The sequence below is a fragment of the Cannabis sativa genome, chromosome 2, assembly GCF_029168945.1.
Source record: "Cannabis sativa cultivar Pink pepper isolate KNU-18-1 chromosome 2, ASM2916894v1, whole genome shotgun sequence".
NCBI lineage: Eukaryota > Viridiplantae > Streptophyta > Magnoliopsida > Rosales > Cannabaceae > Cannabis > Cannabis sativa.
In genome coordinates, this window is record NC_083602.1 from 17,118,872 (window position 1) to 17,136,673 (window position 17,802).

At 32.8% G+C, this 17,802-nt stretch overlaps 1 long non-coding RNA gene across 1 annotated transcript; it reads left to right on the forward strand.

The window, feature by feature from the left end:
* Positions 1–10,480: 10,480 nt before the first annotated feature.
* Positions 10,481–12,226, forward strand: LOC133033925 (uncharacterized). The gene is made up of 3 exons (XR_009685942.1): positions 10,481–10,896; positions 11,506–11,568; positions 11,953–12,226. It is a non-coding gene; the product is annotated as an uncharacterized LOC133033925 (long non-coding RNA).
* Positions 12,227–17,802: the final 5,576 nt, after the last annotated feature.

The following is a 17,802-nucleotide window of genomic DNA, read 5'->3' on the forward strand; positions in this document are numbered from 1 at the left end:
ATAAATATAATATGTAGCATCATATATATAAACAATAACGAAAATCTATAATACACTTTCTAAAAAAGATGTTTGATATACACTCTTATTTGTTTTGACATTTAGGAGACTTGTTTAGTCTATTTTTTTTTTTACATGATTGTATACACAATAATTATTTAGGACAATCTGTAAATTTTCAGAAAATTTCGAATGATTTACAACAAAAATAATGTTCAAATATTTTGTTACATGCATGATTGGTTTTTCTTGTACAATTTTCTAAAAATTTATAGGTGGTGCTAAATAACTACAAGTACACGTTCATAAAAAACAAATGGTTAAAAAAAATTTTGGGTGCCGAAATAGATAAGGGTGTATTGAAACACCATTTTGGGATTGTACTATATGTTGGTTTTATGGTAATAAATCGGATACGCAGTGGATGAGTTTCGTATTGCTAATTCTCATTGTACTATATCCTAATGGATCTCCACATGTGTATATAATAAATCAAAACATAAAATACGTACTAGTTTAGAATATATACCTCTTGAAGACTATTAGCGTATCCTTGAAACTTCTCGTATGTTGTATCCCTTAGTTCAGAGCATGAGGATAATACAATTGGACTCACACCATTATTTTTTAAATCGATCCACCACACTCAACAAATAGTGTGGGCTATTAGGATAAAGAGTAGATATTTTTCTTGTTGAGTTCTCAACATATGAGCAAGAATGATTAAGAGAAAAAACTGTTTTTTTTCTCCTCTTAATTCCTGAAATTATAGTGTCAGAGAGTGTTTTGATTTCTCAAATCAAGTTTCTATTTATAGTAGTTAAAAATCTTTAATTAAATCATTTTAATTATTTAAATAAATAAATATCTACAACCGAATTCAGTTACTGAGATTTATTTACCGAGATTTTTGGAAAACCAATTGTAAATAATTAGAACTGAAGAATACAATGAACATAAGTTCTCAAGTTTGGTAGAGAAAATATTGTAAGAGAATTCAACCCTTAATCCATAGGATTCATTAGGTATTTATAGTATTTAGAGAATTACACTTATTTCCCTTTTTCCATTTATTGGGGAGTTTATTCAGAATTACATAACTTGGCCTGTCTTGTGAAGTCCAGCCCACGAAGGAGATGATATATGACTAGGCAGATTAGATACGTTTGAGGTAGTCAAAACCGTGTCCTATAATTATTGGCAATTAATTACTTTATCTTTTTTTAGGAAGTTTCCCCTTTTATAGCTTGATACGATCTTTTGTTGAGATCTGAAAATCATTTATTTCCTTATTAGTGCGCATGAATAAAAAGGGAAATTAGACCGGTCTTCCAGGAACACGCTGTTTGTCTCTTCCAGCATCATGGTATTGGACCTTCTTTCAGATATGAGCTGTCGCTGGCAAAAGACCATCTGATCACGAAGCTAAGGTATGTTCCTAGAAGGTCTTATATAACTTGGGCTTGGCTCAAATTATCTTCTTTGGGACTCACTAGTGCGTCGACCTTTAATGTTGACTTGGATTCCACATGTCCCTGGCCAGAAACACGGATAATATTTACCCCCAAGCTTTCAGAATGCTACATATGGTGGAAGCTTGTATCATTCCATTAGTGTGGACATGTGGAGGATTAGAAGTAAGATCATGACTTTTTAGGCGTTAATTGATCATGGAAGGTGACTACCATCGTAGTACATCTGCGTTGCAATCACCTAGTGGTAGATGAACACGTCTATCGAGGAGTATTTTTTCAGAAAACTTTTACTTTAACAGTTGTTCCCTTTTTGGCGTGAAAAATAAAAAGTAATATCTTCATCATTGATCTGCGCCTTGATTCCAAGAATTATTAAATGTGTTGACACGCCTTGACTGCTGCACTCCCCAACTGTTAGATGGAATTTGTGTTTTTGGAGACTAAATCGCGGATCGTCTATTTCCTTTCACGTGAATTACCACTTTGAGTATAAATACCCTTCAAGACTACCAATTACCACTTTTCCCCTAATTTAAAATTTTTAACTATTCAAAACTTTAAGTCTTCTCTGCATTATTCGAGAATTAGAACCGAACTCATAGCCAAGTAACCTAAATCAATTTCGACCTTGTTGTCGAGTTTTGCATTCAAGTTTTGCTGAGGATTAAGGCTCGAGAGTTTCCAAACTATCCACCTCCAGTGGTCGAGAGCTTTACACTACAGGAAACTGTGACCCTGGATTTCAATACAGAAATCGATTCATTGACCGCCTTTGCATCTCGTCTTCGTAAAAAGTGTGCTCAACTCTCTCTACCAAATTCGATAACGATCAGCTTGACATCTCTATTTTCACTATCAGGTATGCGTCGATTCACTTTCTTGCCCTTTGATTATGTTTTTTGAGTTTATTGCTACACATTACATTTGCATGTTCTGTTTTCAAATGAAATTAAGGTTTTTTTGACTGTTCGATTACCATTGTTGGTAGATTTAGGCATTTTAAAAATGTTGTTTTTAGAATCCAATGTTAGGAATTCCTGGTATTGGTCATTATGCAGCAAAAGTGCTCGCATAATTTTCCCATGCCCAAAATCCTTCTAGTTTGGGGTACTTTGTTGATTTTTACTCCATTCCTCCTCTTCGTTGTTTCTAACTTTCCATCTGGAATGAATGACCCCTAAAGGTTTTTGCTTCTGGATGGTAGGTTTCATTAGGACCTCTCCAAGCAAATTATGGGGGAGGAATCCATTGTTTCCTTTTTATATTAGGTAGTTTGGGTAGCTAAATACTTGGGTTTTCTTCTTTTTTATAGAAATTATGCCTAAGAAGATCTAGCAAGAAGAGGTCGAAATGGAAGAGGAAGTCTTGGAGCAAGAGGATGCTCTAAAATTGGTCCTTAAATCCATGGGAGATGGACCAACACGTCAACAAATTCAGAATATACAAAAACTTAAGGAAGTACGAGACCTAACGAGGGCTCAAAAGTTTTCTAGGTGTATATTGGAACAGGCTCTCTGTTTATGGAGAGAGGCCCAGTAAGTGCGCGGATGGAGGCTTCGTCATCTGGAGCTGGGCTCACGTATAAATGGGTGCCCATCTTCCATTTAGGTGTTACTTTGCAAATTTATGTGCCGTGGCCAGAGTGGCACCTTTCAAATTCCTTCTCCAAGTGTGCCATCTTTTGTTAGGATGGTAGATCCTTTGTGCTCAACACAACAAATCTACACCAACTCTGAAAGACATCTTGTACATCTACAAGATCAAATCTCAACCCATGATAGTCCATAAGGAAAAGTTGGTTTCTACAGGCTGGAGCCCCATTCCAAGCGTGTAGCCTGCCCCATCAATTCTACAAAGTATACTCATGACTTCTGGGACTACTATTTCTACACTTCCAGCTTCCCGCTGAAGAAAGTCCCCACACTTAGCTTGGACTTTAATACAACAAGTAAGTGTTTCATCTTTTCCCAAATTTCTTCTTTTATTTTTCTTCCTTTTGTTATATCTTGATGTGTAATTTATGTCTGCTAGATTATCTTCCTCAATCACCCTTGACTCTGGAGCTATAGGAGAGAATTAACTTTTACAAGTCCTTACTGCCTAAGGAGTTGTAGGTGGCTCAGCTGGTGACCATCGAAAACCTTCAAAAAGTTGGCCTCACCACTCCTCATCAAAACATCGATCCAATGTTGGTGAAAGAAACCGTCTAGGAATCACTTAGAGGAGATCTTAATGAGGTGAAGGAGGCCATTGCGGTCATAACCATTGAAGAGGCCTTCAAATCAATGAAGGCTGATGAATAAGGGCTTGCTGACTGGAGGAGAGAATTACTAGAGGATTTTAGTGAAGCTGTAGAGCTCACTATTCACTTTAGGGACGTAGTCCCAAATGAGGGTGCTCCGAGAACAAGCACTTCCGGTAGTGGTGAGACACCCTTTCATATAATTAGGGCTCCCTCGTTAGCAGACTTAGATAATACTGACCAAGAGGGATTTGACCCATATTTTTTAAGTTTAGATCCAATTAGATATCCTTGCAGCGATTTTATAGATAAAGTAGATTGTATTGTAAGGAGTCCCAATCATTTCATTCCACCAGCGCATCATCACATTAGAGTGGACATACTTAGTAAAATTTACTTCCCAGGGTTCTTCCAGCACGAGACTAACTTAGGCCAAGAGGATATTGCCCTTTTTGCTAGAGGGAAAGTCAATTATGCTAAGATAAACATTTGGATCCTTCTGCATGTGATCTAGTAGCTTGTAGCTGTAATTAAATCTGACATAATCTAACATGATGTATCTATTTATTTGTTTCTTGCAGAGCAACCAGCTACATTCCAAATGGGTCTGCTTAATAATTTCTTAGATGCCATCAACTTTAGATCTGATGAAGTTTGTGAGGTGGCTAAGGAAGGCAAAAATAAAGGGAAGAAGGTGTTGGAAATATTTTACCAGGATCTAGATTTACTACCAAGTATGTTTTATTAACATCCTAATATGAATTCTAAAACAATGAAATAAACACATAAGAGTTTAATAAAACCTTACATTGGGTGCAGCGGAATATAATGACTCCTTCCATTCAGATCTCTAGCCCTTGATTCCTTTCTGTAGCAGAGCATAATCAAGATCTGAATCTGGATCTCTTTCACTCCTTCTTTGATGCTGATTTTTCATAGTCTTACATACTATGATTGAGGTACCCCTTGATGTGTGTGGGCACAACTCTATCACTCAAGGTATTTCGAAATTAGAAGAGAAGAAAAGAGAGAGAAGGGGCGACTTGGCTTTTCTCTGAAGGAAACAATGTTCAACGTTATGAGTTTCCTGAAGACAACACTTTCTATTTATAGAATGCCCTCTAGGTTTAGGTTAGAATTGTGTGGCATTAAAATAATGGAAAAAATAAAATGGTAAACCTCTTGCATAGTGGGCGGCCCATATAAGGAAATTGGGCCTCACTTTGCAACTTTCCCATTTTATTATTTTTCATTCCCATTTTCTCAAAAAATGTCAATTTTACAATTTAACCATTCAAATGTCAATTCTAATTATTTAATAACTTAAAAATAATTATTAAATAATATTGCCATTTAATATATTTATTAATTTAGACATATAAAGTATCTTAATTAATAAATAAACCTAGAATCTCTTTTCTTTACAATTTCGCCCTTGCTTAGTGAAAATTCATAAAGTAGACATAGTCTAACTTTAGAATTATAATTGATTAATTAAAATCAATTAACTGAGTCTTACAAGCAGTATGGTCTCAACTAGTATGGGGACCATGGGTCTATATAACCGAGCTTCTAATAAGTCGAATTGAATTTACCAAGTAAATTCCCTAACTTATTAATTCCTTATTGAATCCACTCTTAGAACTTGGAATTGCACTCTTAGTCATATAGAACGCTTTATATGTTCCACGATATAGATATGTCATTAGTTATCCGTTGCTATAATCCTAATGTGATCAATGATCCTCTATATAGATGATTTACACTGTAAAGGGATTAAATTACCATAACACCCTACAATGTATTTTATCCTTAAAACACTTAACCTTGTATAAATGATATTTCAGCTAAGTGAAATGAGTACTCCACCATTTATTTTCGTTTGGTTAGCTCGAAGGAAATCATCCTTTACTTTCTATTCGCCAGATAGAAGCTATAGATTCCATATTTATGTTAGCGCTCCCACTCAATTGCACTACCGTGTTCCCAAAATGTACGTATCACCCTGACCCAAAAGTAGGCTTAACTAACAAATCATAGAACATTAATAACACTCTTGAGATTGAACCTAATCATGTCAGGATTAAGATCATTTGATCTAGGATCAACAGGTGATATTGAATTGAATAGATATTACGGTAAATTCTAATATATCTTATCAAAGTTCAATATCGGTCCCTTCCGAGGTATACTCCATACATCTGATACTGGTAGACTTTGCCAATGTCATAGAAAGGACATAACACTTTTCCAAGGTGTAAGAATACCTATTGCTGATCATACCATGTCAGTCTAAATCCAGTGTTCTGACCAATCAGGGAATAAACTTTCGAATATATTATTAAGATTATATTCCACTGTGCTGACAACACTATAATCATTAACAAATTCATATGTTCTGAACTTAAATAGAATTCATACATTATATATATAATCATGAAATAAATCATGTGAACCATGCAACATAAAATGTTACTTCTGATCTTTATTAATAAGTAAATCTGATTATATTGAAATGGGTTTTATTTAGGGCACAAAACCCAACAAACTCCCACTTCCACTAATATAAAACAAAATGTGCATTTCAAATAATCTCAACACCTTGATATACAAATCAAGTGTAATAGTAGTAAACTCCTCGTAATAGGATCTGACAGTTTGAATTAAACACAACCTCTTCTCCACCATTACTCTTCCTTAATCACAAAATCCTTGATAATGTGAAATTCCTCTCTATATGTCTACTCTCTTGGGATACTGGATTCTATACTTTTGGCAACTACTTCTTGGCTATTCAAGAAGTAACACTAGTAGTTAAGGCAAGTTGGAACGGTGCCACAAATGTATAGAACTTTCCTTAGACTGAATAAGTACCTTTCCTGCAACTTTAACATTCAGTCTCTTTCTAGTAGACTAAGAGACTTCATATAGGTTTTTACACTTCTCCAAAATAACTACTCCACCCCCAGAGTAATTACTATTTTATCAGCAGACTTTCTAGCACAAAGGCAAGTCTTGAAATCTAATGTGGTGTAGTCTAAGAGTTTTAAACACACCTTTATTGACTAACATATAGTTCCTCTCCTTAATCTTAAAATTTACTTGATTGTCTTCCAATGTTCTTCTCCTGGATTAATCTGATACCTACTCATTACTCCCACTCAACAGCAGGTGTTTGGTCTAAGGCATACTCAAGCATATCTGAGACCTCTCACTGTTGATTTAAGAAATTCTTTCATGGCTTTATCTTTTCTGGAATAGTTGAAACTTTTCCTTAGATAAATAAAATCTATGCTTAGAAGTTGTGAAGCTTCTATAGATTGCCATTGGAAAGAAAATGCTTCAGCATCTTACTAAAGTAAGTTGCTTGCATTAGAGTAAGTAATTACCAGGTATACCACAAGCCATAGGTTTAGATAAACTCAAACCTATAATACTAGGAACAGGAAGTTTGTTAAGTCCATTGAATATACTTATTAACAAAAATTTCCTTTTATGTCCTTGTAATAGAAAACTTTAGGTTACTCCATGTGAATGGATTAAACCATAGTTCTCTTGACTTTCTTCTTAGTTTCTTATCTTGACAATCCATTACTTGTTTAAACTTACAATGGATTTTAATCATTAGTGTCTTCCAAGTCATAAGAAGGTGAGTTCCTAGAAACTCTCCCACTACGACAAGGTACCATGAATTATGTCTAAGAAAACTAAATGGTATTGACCTCTTCGGTTGTGTCAAGACAACAGAGGCAGTGGGATCATCATATGTAGAATAAGATGATAGAACACTTTTGGAATCAAGAAAAAAAATTATCTCCTTTATTTGCTACTTTATTTTCAGACTTAGTCATTTTCTTAGAAAAGTAGTATTTGTTTAAACAAACACTTTCTTATCTAATGACTATGGGATGGTCCACCCCTAATCACTTAGAATAGCTAACAAACATGCAAACCAAGGTTAGCAGTTCTAGCTTTTCTTAAGATTTTGATTAGGTCATCCATGAATCTAGTAATGATTTACATTAAGTATACAACCATTGCATCATTCTGAAATTATATTACCATAGAAGGATTTAGGCAACGACTAGTAACTAATTATCAATATGCAAATCGAATTTCTGGGGAGGTAAGTTTGGATATAATTCAAAATCAAATTTGTGATCTTTGAACTGCATATCTACTAACTATTTCTCCACCCCTATCAGTTCGCAAGATCTTTAACCACTTACCTTAATGGTTTTTCACCATTGCTAGAAATTCATGAATTTTTCAAACATTTCAAATTTCTTTTTCATCAGGTAAAATCTAGAGTGATCGTTTTAAGAATACAACGAAAGCTCATATCCACCCCTGAATGTACATCCATCTACGAATGAGATGATTATACTTTCAGTGGATATAGACATATTAACTCTTTGCAGAGAATGATCTTGTCAAAACCACTATGAACAAGATGTTGGGTTTTATGCCCTAAATAAAACTCATTTCAATATAATCAGATTTACTTATTAATATAGATCAGAAATAACATTTAATGTTGCATGGATCACATGATTTATTTCATGATTATATGTACATAATGTATGAATTCATCTGAAACCCTTTTCACATACTTGATCCTGTTTATTGTGCTGTCAACACATTGGAAAGTAAACATGACAATGTGAATAAAGTTTCCTAGATTTATCAGACACAGGGTTTTACTGATATGATAATCTACAACAGAGTTTACTTGCATTTGGAGAAATGCTATGTTCTTTCCATAGCATTGGTTAAAGTAAAGCTCAGGTTGGATGCATGGAGTATGCATCGGAAGGGACCGATATTGAACTTTGACTTAGATTTATTAAACTTACCGTAATATCTATTCAAGTCAATATCGCCTAGTTGATCCCAGATCAAATGATCTTAATCCTGTTATGATTAGGCTCAATCTCAAGAGGCTATTCGTGTTCTTTGATTTGTTAGTTAAGCCTACTTTTGGGTCAGGGTGATACGTACATTTTGGGAACACGGTAGTCCAATTGAGTGGGAGCGCTAACATAAACATGGAATCTATAGCTTCTATCTGGCAAATAGTAAGTAAAGGATGATCTCCTTCGAGCTTGACCAAACAGAAATAAATGGTGGAGATCTCATTTCACAGAAGCTGAAATATCATTTATACGGGGTTAAGTGTTTTAAGGATTAAATACATTGTAGGGTGTAACGGTAATATAATCCCTTTACAGTGTACATCATTCATATAGAGGATCATTGATCAAATTAGGATTATAACAATGGATAACTAATGATGTGTCTATATGGTGGAACATATAGAGCATTCTATATACTGAGAGTATAATTCTAAGTTCTATGCGTGGATTAAATTACCGTAACACCCTACAATGTATTTTATCCTTAAAACACTTAACCTTGTATAAATGATATTTCAGCTAAGTGAAATGAGTACTCCACCATTTATTTTCGTTTGGTTAAGCTCGAAGGAAATCATCTTTTACTTTCTATTCGCCAGATAGAAGCTATAGATTCCATATTTATGTTAGCGCTCTCACTCAATTGCACTACCGTGTTCCCAAAATGTACGTATCACCCTGACCCAAAAGTAGGCTTAACTAACAAATCAAAGAACACGAATAACACTCTTGAGATTGAACCTAATCATATCAGGATTAAGATCATTTGATCTAGGATCAACAGGTGATATTGAATCGAATAGATATTACGGTAAATTCTAATATATCTAATCAAAGTTCAATATCGGTCCCTTCCGATGTATACTCCATACATCCGATACTGGTAAACTTTGCTAATGTCCTGGAAAGGACATAACACTTTTCCAAGGTGTAAGAATACATATCGCTTATCATACTATGTCAGTCTAAATCCAGTGTTCTGACAAATCAGGGAATAAACTTTCGAACATATTATTAAGATTATATCCCACTGTGCTGACAACACTATAATCATTAACAAATTCATATATTCTGGACTTAAATAGAATTCACACATTATATATATAATCATGAAATAAATCATGTGAACCATGCAACATAAAATGTTATTTCTGATCTTTATTAATAGGTAAATCTGATTATATTGAAATGGGTTTTATTTAGGGCACAAAACCCAACAGAAGGGACACACCTCTAGGAGTGGATCCAAAAGCCAGCACCTTCGACCTTGAGCCAGGAGGTTGCTCTAAAGGCTCCAGCCCCGAAAGACTTGTCTACTTCTATCATTGACCTGACTGAACTTGCTCTTGATGTGGTACCATTGCAACAAGTGCCTATGGGGAACACTGAGGAAGATAGTTCAGATTGTGACGGACCTGTCTTAGCTCCTAACAAGCGGTCCGATAGTACAGATGGAGGGACCAATAAAAAGGCAAGGGTGGAGACCAAAAAAAATTCCAACAGTTGGCTGCCACAAGGAGATAAGCTGCTGAATGTCAATCTCGGAAGGGATCTGATGTCTTTGAGGGCAGAAGGCAATCAGAAGGAGCACTCGCGCTACCAAGGATAGTCAAGATGCGCCTCCACTACTCCCAACACACATTCCTGCCACTGTTACACAATTGTCTAGGGAGAAGATAGCCTCATGTTAAATACGTGATTTTTGTATGAAAAATAATAAACAAAAAGTATCTTCTTTGTTGACTAAAAATAAAGACCTATTATTATAAAATAGGCAAGTATGAGATTAGTATTTATTTATAGAAAAATATGAAGTTATATGTGTGTCATATGTATGTGATGTGCTATTATTTTGTCATTAGCGACAACATTAGAAATTCAACGAATCGGATAAAAAAGTCAAAGTAGTAGAAATTAATTTCTTAGCAGTGCTGAGATTTTATTATGGATAAATAGAAATTATGATTTTTATGGAGATTAGTATGGAAATGTAACTTTTTCCCTTATGTTAGTTTATGTAATTTTTATGTTCAAGGGCAATATAGTAAATTCATATATTATTAGAGATAAGTAAGGCTTAATAAAAAGCTTTAGAATACATAGATGATAACTCACTCTTCTCTCTCCTTAGTGTCTCTCTCTCGTACCCAAACCCGCACTAGGAATGAACCAAATTTTTATTCTTCAATTTTCTCAATAATTTGCAAGGAAGCTAAGCTAAGTTTGAAGCTAATACAGGTGGTAATTTAGAGGAAGAATCAATGTATGTAATTTTTTTGTAAATTCTCTTCATTTTTGTTTGAGATAAGTTAGATTTTTGTGTGATTATTAGGTTGTGATGCTTAATTGTTAGTAATTTGATGTTAGGAGTTAGTTTCCTTTCTATTTATGTTAGAAATGAGTTAATTAAGGAAAAATATGTTTGCATAAATAGATTTATAGAAGAATTCAAACTTTTATTCTTCAATGGAAGATTTTGATTTCTTAATTTGATTTATGATTTGAGCTTATAAATAGGTTGTACTTAAGGTAATATACTATTCTCGGAGCTTTTGCTAAGTTTGGTTGTAATTAGAACATGTTAGAGGAGATGAGAACTCAAAAGTTTCCGAGTTATATTTTCTAGGTAGAATCGGGCACCTGGTTATAGCAAATGGGTACCCAGTTTTTTTGGTAGGGCCTTTTTTACTGAGTACCTAGATGGAATTCCTATTACCCGGATGGGTAGTCCAGGGTATCTTGAGTTTTGTGTTTTTGAGATATTTAGGATATTGCCACCCTATTTAGAAATAGGGAAACTTCAAATTTTGGATTTTAATCCTTGAAAGTGTTTTTGTGAGACACTTACCAGTTAACCATTAACGTGACTTAGGGCCTTCGATCACCGAGCTAAGTTCCACTCAGATTGACCGGCACACCTAAATCAAAAATCAAGGTAAGAAAAGTATTCAGATGCACATATGCACATGTTTAGTATACATGTATATATTTCCATGTACCTAGCATATAAGAGATAGCAATATAAGTGTACTTAGAGTTGCACTAAGGTATTGATATCTAATATATTAGGTAATATTGAATAGTATGTATTAATGCTACCAATACCAGTAAAACTAGAGTATTGAGAAGAGGTTGGTACCATGGTTAATCATACTATAGGTACGAACATTCGGATCTCACTACCCGCATTAGACATAGTAAATAGACTTATGGTAATTGGGTGTATGGGTGCTTAGTTACAAGTCAAGTATGTATGTCGTATTATGATTTTTCTTTTCTTACTGAGTATTTCGACTCACATGTATGTTGCTATGTGCAGGTAAAGACAAAGACAAGGCTGAACAACAGTGAGTGATGAGCTTGGTGAAGATTGTACATATCCAATCGTCTAAGCCTATAAGGTTGTGATCTTCGAGACACCACTAACACCTTTTTGGTTATGTCATCAGACAAAAAATTTTGATACGGTATATTATATATGTTTTGTAACTAGATTTTGAGATCATATATTTTATAAAAAAATCTTTATGCTTAGTAAAATTTTAATTATCATTGAAATTTTATTAAATGTACTTTTTATTTTTAAACCCTTTGATTATAGTAAAGGTTAGCACAATAATTAAGGAAACACTGTAACGTGCATTAACTACTAGGGCGTTACAATGTGCATGACCTAGGTGCAAGGCAATAGGCAACCTGCAGCTTGTGATGGGTTTGGGATGACATAACAAATAGGCATTCTTGGAACGAGATTTCATTGAGGTTTACTCACGCGGAATCATCAAAAAGCTTGATTGAGCCCAGGTGTGCCCCTAAAAGGAAACTCGAGCACTGTTAACCTGGGGGAGAGGCAACCTGGGTGCCCTCAGGTGTTTCTACCTCCAAATGGTTTGATTTGAAGTTTGAAGTCTATTGTTTTTTCTTATTTTATGAAATTGAAGGAGATGTTCAGGAAACATCTCTAGAAATACATTGTATGTGCCCCAGGTTAACTACATGTTAACCTGGGCATTAGGTCTAGGTTGAAATTCTCCTGATTCTGTCTTTTTGATGTCCAATGATCTTTTTGGTGGAATATGCACACACAAATCAAGTTTCAGCAAAATTAAAGATGCTTAGAGATGTCACTGGAGTTACCTAGGCACCTAGGCACTGATATAAGCTTGTAGCCCTTGGGCACTAATTGTAAAAACTTAGGTATACACATCATTCCTTGATAGATATGAGGAATTGGGTTCTAAAGAAGTTTTGGAAAACTTAAACCCTAGTTGTCGTGGGCCCATGATAACATGATGTCAGTCTGGGTGTTAACTCCTACTTGGTCGCCCCCAGGTATAGTTCTGTCACAAAATCGGTATCGGGGCTCAAGACTTGATCGTGGCATGTCTTTCAAGTACTTTGTTATAGTTGTTTGAGCTGTTTGTAGGGCGATGAAGCTTAAAAACGACTTAGTGAGATCTAAGCCTACGTGTGCCCCCATTTTGTAGATGAAACTGGCCCACTTGGGATGTGGGTCCCATAGTTTTTTCCTTCGTACCGTGTGTCAAAATCGATGTCTGTGTCATCAAGCCAAATTGAGAAGAAAAGTAATGTATCTCCCTTGGTAGTTATCAAAGTTATGGGGACAAAATAATTTATAACTTAACAAAAAATTAAATTTCTATAAATAAAAGTTATTGGTTACATATATTAGGGGAATAATATGATAGTGTAAAAATATTAATTATTTTTTCTTTTTTGAGTTTATCCAACTAGTGAGTTTTTTATTGGAGATTTTACGCTAAGTACTAAAATTGACACAATTTTTACAAAAATACTGTGGTACGGTCATAATAACATTTTTACTATTTCTTAAGAACAAAAGTAGCAAAAATACTATGAAACTATTACAATTGTCCACTTTCTATTCTCTCTACTTACATCAGCATGGTTTTTGTTTAGTTTGTTTTTTATTATTTTTATTATTATTTTATTACTAATATCTAGTTATTACAATTGTCCACTTTCTATTCTCTTTCTAATTATTTCCTTTGGGAGGGCTCGTTTTTTTCCATATCTTTATCCCAAAAGACAAATAGAAAAAGCTAAAATATATTAATGAGTGTAATAAATGTTTATTCTCACGCAAACATGATATAGTAGATACTTTGATAAAATAAAATAAAAAAAAAAAGTGATTTTTAAGTGATAAGCTAAAATTGTACTTATAATATTTTGTGGATGATTGTTAATTACAATTTTCTATTATAATTTTTTAGTTTGATATAATTTTTGGAAATGCTAAAAATTACATTTTAAAAAAGCTGTGATAAAAAATGTTTGATAAGGAGTTGTATTGAAGAATTTATGAAAAAACTACAGCTAAAAGGTAAAGCTAGTACAATCCAACTTTTAGAAAAAATTATTTTGATTAAATGACTAATAAGTTATTTATTACTAAAAATGAATTATTTATTATATATTGAAAAAATAAAAATATCTTTTTTAAAAGAAAAAATATTTAAAATAAATAATATTTAAATGTAGGGGTTTTTTTTTATTTTTACACTTCAAAACAGTTTTTTTTTTTTTTGTATTTTTACGGAATTAGGCATAGAAACCCCTATTGCAACTAGCGCTGCAACCTAAAGTGCAACAAAAAATCGTACAGAAACCCCTACTGCAACTAGCGCTGCAACCACTTTAGAAACCCAAATCGTAAATTTAAAAAAAAAAATTGTATATGGGGTAATTCCCCTATTTAATTTCTTATTTTTTATTTTGTTTAAAAAAATATTTTATATTTATATTTTTCATTTTTATTATTAACCAACCACATCAACTTAAAGTTTTCTATAAACTACAAGTTATAAAAATATAATTTAAATTATTATAAATTATTTTTATAAAATGTGTATAAATTTATACTGTGAGAAAAAATAATTAAAAAAATATCAAAAATAAATTTTTATATACAATAATTTTTAATATAGATTTATGATTATAATAAACTAGATTATAACATTCTCATTATTATAGTAGAATCTTAAAAATTTACAACACTTATTTACCAAACACGCAACTCAGCTTTTTTCCACAGTTCTGATACAACTGTTTTTTCTCACAGTACTGCTACAACTACTTTTTCCCGTAGCAGAGTTGTGCTAAACTGGCTCTTAGTCAATCTCCATACCTAAAATCACATACAAGAATATATTTTAATTTTTTTCATACCAGTATTCGTTATAGTTACAATATCATCCTTGTATGTTTTAATTTTTTTTTTTTGAATAGTTTACAGTACTAGAAACAAGAATCTGAATATTCCAGTTTATAAATCACGTGTGTTCAAAAAACATAAAATCTATTTTCGGTATTGTAAACTATTAAAATATTTTAAAAATTTATAGAGATGATGTTGTAAGTATAATGAACATCGCTGTAAAAATAATTTGATAAAAAAATATTACGACTTATGTTTTGAGACACAAATGTTGACTAAGAGGTTGTAAGAGGAGGTTGATGATATCATTATTTATTTTTTTATTTTTTGCATAAATCTCTTACATTCTTTGTTATTTCATAGAGACATTTTATAAATAACTTTTAATTTTTTGAAGCACAAAAAAAACATTTAATTGAATTATATATGTAATATATTAGTTTCATTAATGGGGAGATTATATTAATTTAAAGCGTGAATAAATATTTTTTTTTTCTTTTAGGTAGAACTAGAGCAAGAAAATAGAAGGGTCAATTGTGAAAAAAATTTAAATAGGAGGGTCCAAACTAAGAAAAAAAATAGAAGAAATTACACTTATTATGGGATTTTAAAAGTTGTTATGATAAATATGGCACATTTAAGTTTAACCAATTTATATGGTATTTTTTTTTGTTTTTAGGTCTTTTTATGGTATTTGATACGCCATATATATGTACGTAATTAGGTTTTTAAATCCCATATTTAATGTTTTTATTTGTTTAGGAAGTTCTATTCGTCATTGATGCCGGAAAAGTCACTAGAGTTTTCTGCCGGTGCTGGAAAAGTCGCCGAAGTAGCGGTCGGTGCCGAAAAAGTTGTCACAGTTGCTGTCGGCGCCGAAAAATTCGTCAGAATTGGCATTATCGCCAGAAAAATCACTAAAAAAATCACCAAGAAACCGGTTTCTTGGTGATTTTTCCGTTGACAATGCCAATTCTGACGACTTTTCTGTCGCTAGCAGCAACTCCGACGATTTTTCCGACACCGACAACAAACTTTGGAAAATTCATCAGAATTGGCATAGTCGCCGGAAAAATTACCTAGAAACTGGTTTCTGGTTTCTTGATGAAAAAACCAGTTTTTGGTGATTTTTCTGACGACAATGGCAATTCTGACGACTTTTCTGGCATTGGTAGCAACTCTGATGACTAATACACCGGAGCTACTCCGGTGACTTTTTCAGTACCAACAGTTAACTCTGGGAAATTCGTCGGAATTGGCATTGTCACTAGAAAAATTACCGGAAAAATCACCAAGAAATTGGTTTTTTTTCTTCATCAAATTTTTTTTTTCTTCATCAAGAAACCAATTTCTCGATGAAGAAACCAGTTTCTAGGTAATTTTTTTGTATTTTTTTTCTCTATATGGTTGATTGATGAAACTGGTTTCAATTATTTTCAGTGTATATCATTTTTGTTTTGTTTTCATAATCTTTATTATTGTTGTGTAACAAAATTAATTCTTTGATGAAGAAACCACTTTCTTGGTGATTTTTTTTATTGATTTTGCTGGCGACAATGCTAATTCTGACGACTTTTTTTACGCGTGGCAATAACTCCAGCGATTTTTCCGACACCGACAACTACTCCGGCAACTTTGTTGGCACTGACATCAAACTCCGGAATAGTCGTTGGACTTGGCATTGTCACCGGTAAAATTATCGAAAAAATCACTAAGAAACCGGTTTCTTCATTAAGAAACTAGTTTCTTGGCAATTTTTCCAGTGACAATGCTAATTCTGACAACTTTTTCTGCACCGGTAGCAACTCCGACGACTTTTTCGGCACCGGCGGCTACTCCGACGACTATTCCGGTGCCGACAGTAAACTCCAGTGACTTTTCCAGCACGAGTGACAACTTCGGCGATCACTATAGTTTTATTTGTTTTATTGTTTAAAAAAAATAAATATGAAGAGAATTTTAATATTTTTTATGGTAATTTAATTAAGTTTTTATTTTTTATGAATTTTAAATTCAGATTTCTTTTTAATATTTTATATGGTTTTTTTTTTAAAAAAAAACCATATTTTTTGTTTGATTGGTTAGATAATGCCATATATAGTGGCATTTACTTTTTATGCCATATTTATCATAACCTTAATAATTTTTCCCATATTTTTGAAAATAGCCCAAAAAAATATTGATATAGATGAAGATATCAGTACTATCAATTCATAAAAATTTATGAAAAAGTGGGAGTGAGTTTTTATAAAAAGAATGTGTTCTACAATTATTTTTATTTTCTTAATTTTAAAAATATAAAATAAAAAAAATAAAAGTTTTATGTAAATTTTCTTTTTATTTTATATTTTTTTTGGCTAATTAGTAATTTTCCCCCCGAACTTTGACATGTAGTAAATCGTGCCCCCTGAACTATTTTGCCCGTTAAAAATTCCCCCGAACTATTGAGATTGTTAAATTTAAGGATTTTTGTCTAATTTCATTGAATTTTACTGTTTATTGTTTAAGTACTAAACCATGCTCCCCAGACTTTAATATCTACCCCTCAAACTTTGATATGTACTAAAACATGCCCCTTAAACTTTCATTCATGTTAGAATTTTTTACTAAAATTAGACAAAAGTCCTTAAATTTAACAATCTTAATAGTTCGGGGGGAATTTTTAACAGCAAAAAAAGTTCAGAGGACACGATTTAGTACATGTCAAAGTTCTGGGGAAAAATTACTAATTAGTTTTTTTTTTTTTTTTATTTAAGAATTGAGAAATTGAGGTGAGAAAAAATGGGTAGAGCTCACTGGGGCTGGGGCCAAGTCTCAGTTCAAGTTGTTGATCCAAAATATTAACGAGAGAATATACAAATAGACTATAATTAATTAAAAAAATTGTTTAAAAATTCTTTGTAAATATATTAGTCCTTGAAGTGTAAATATTAGTAAATTATTTGTATATACATACAAATTTGGGTT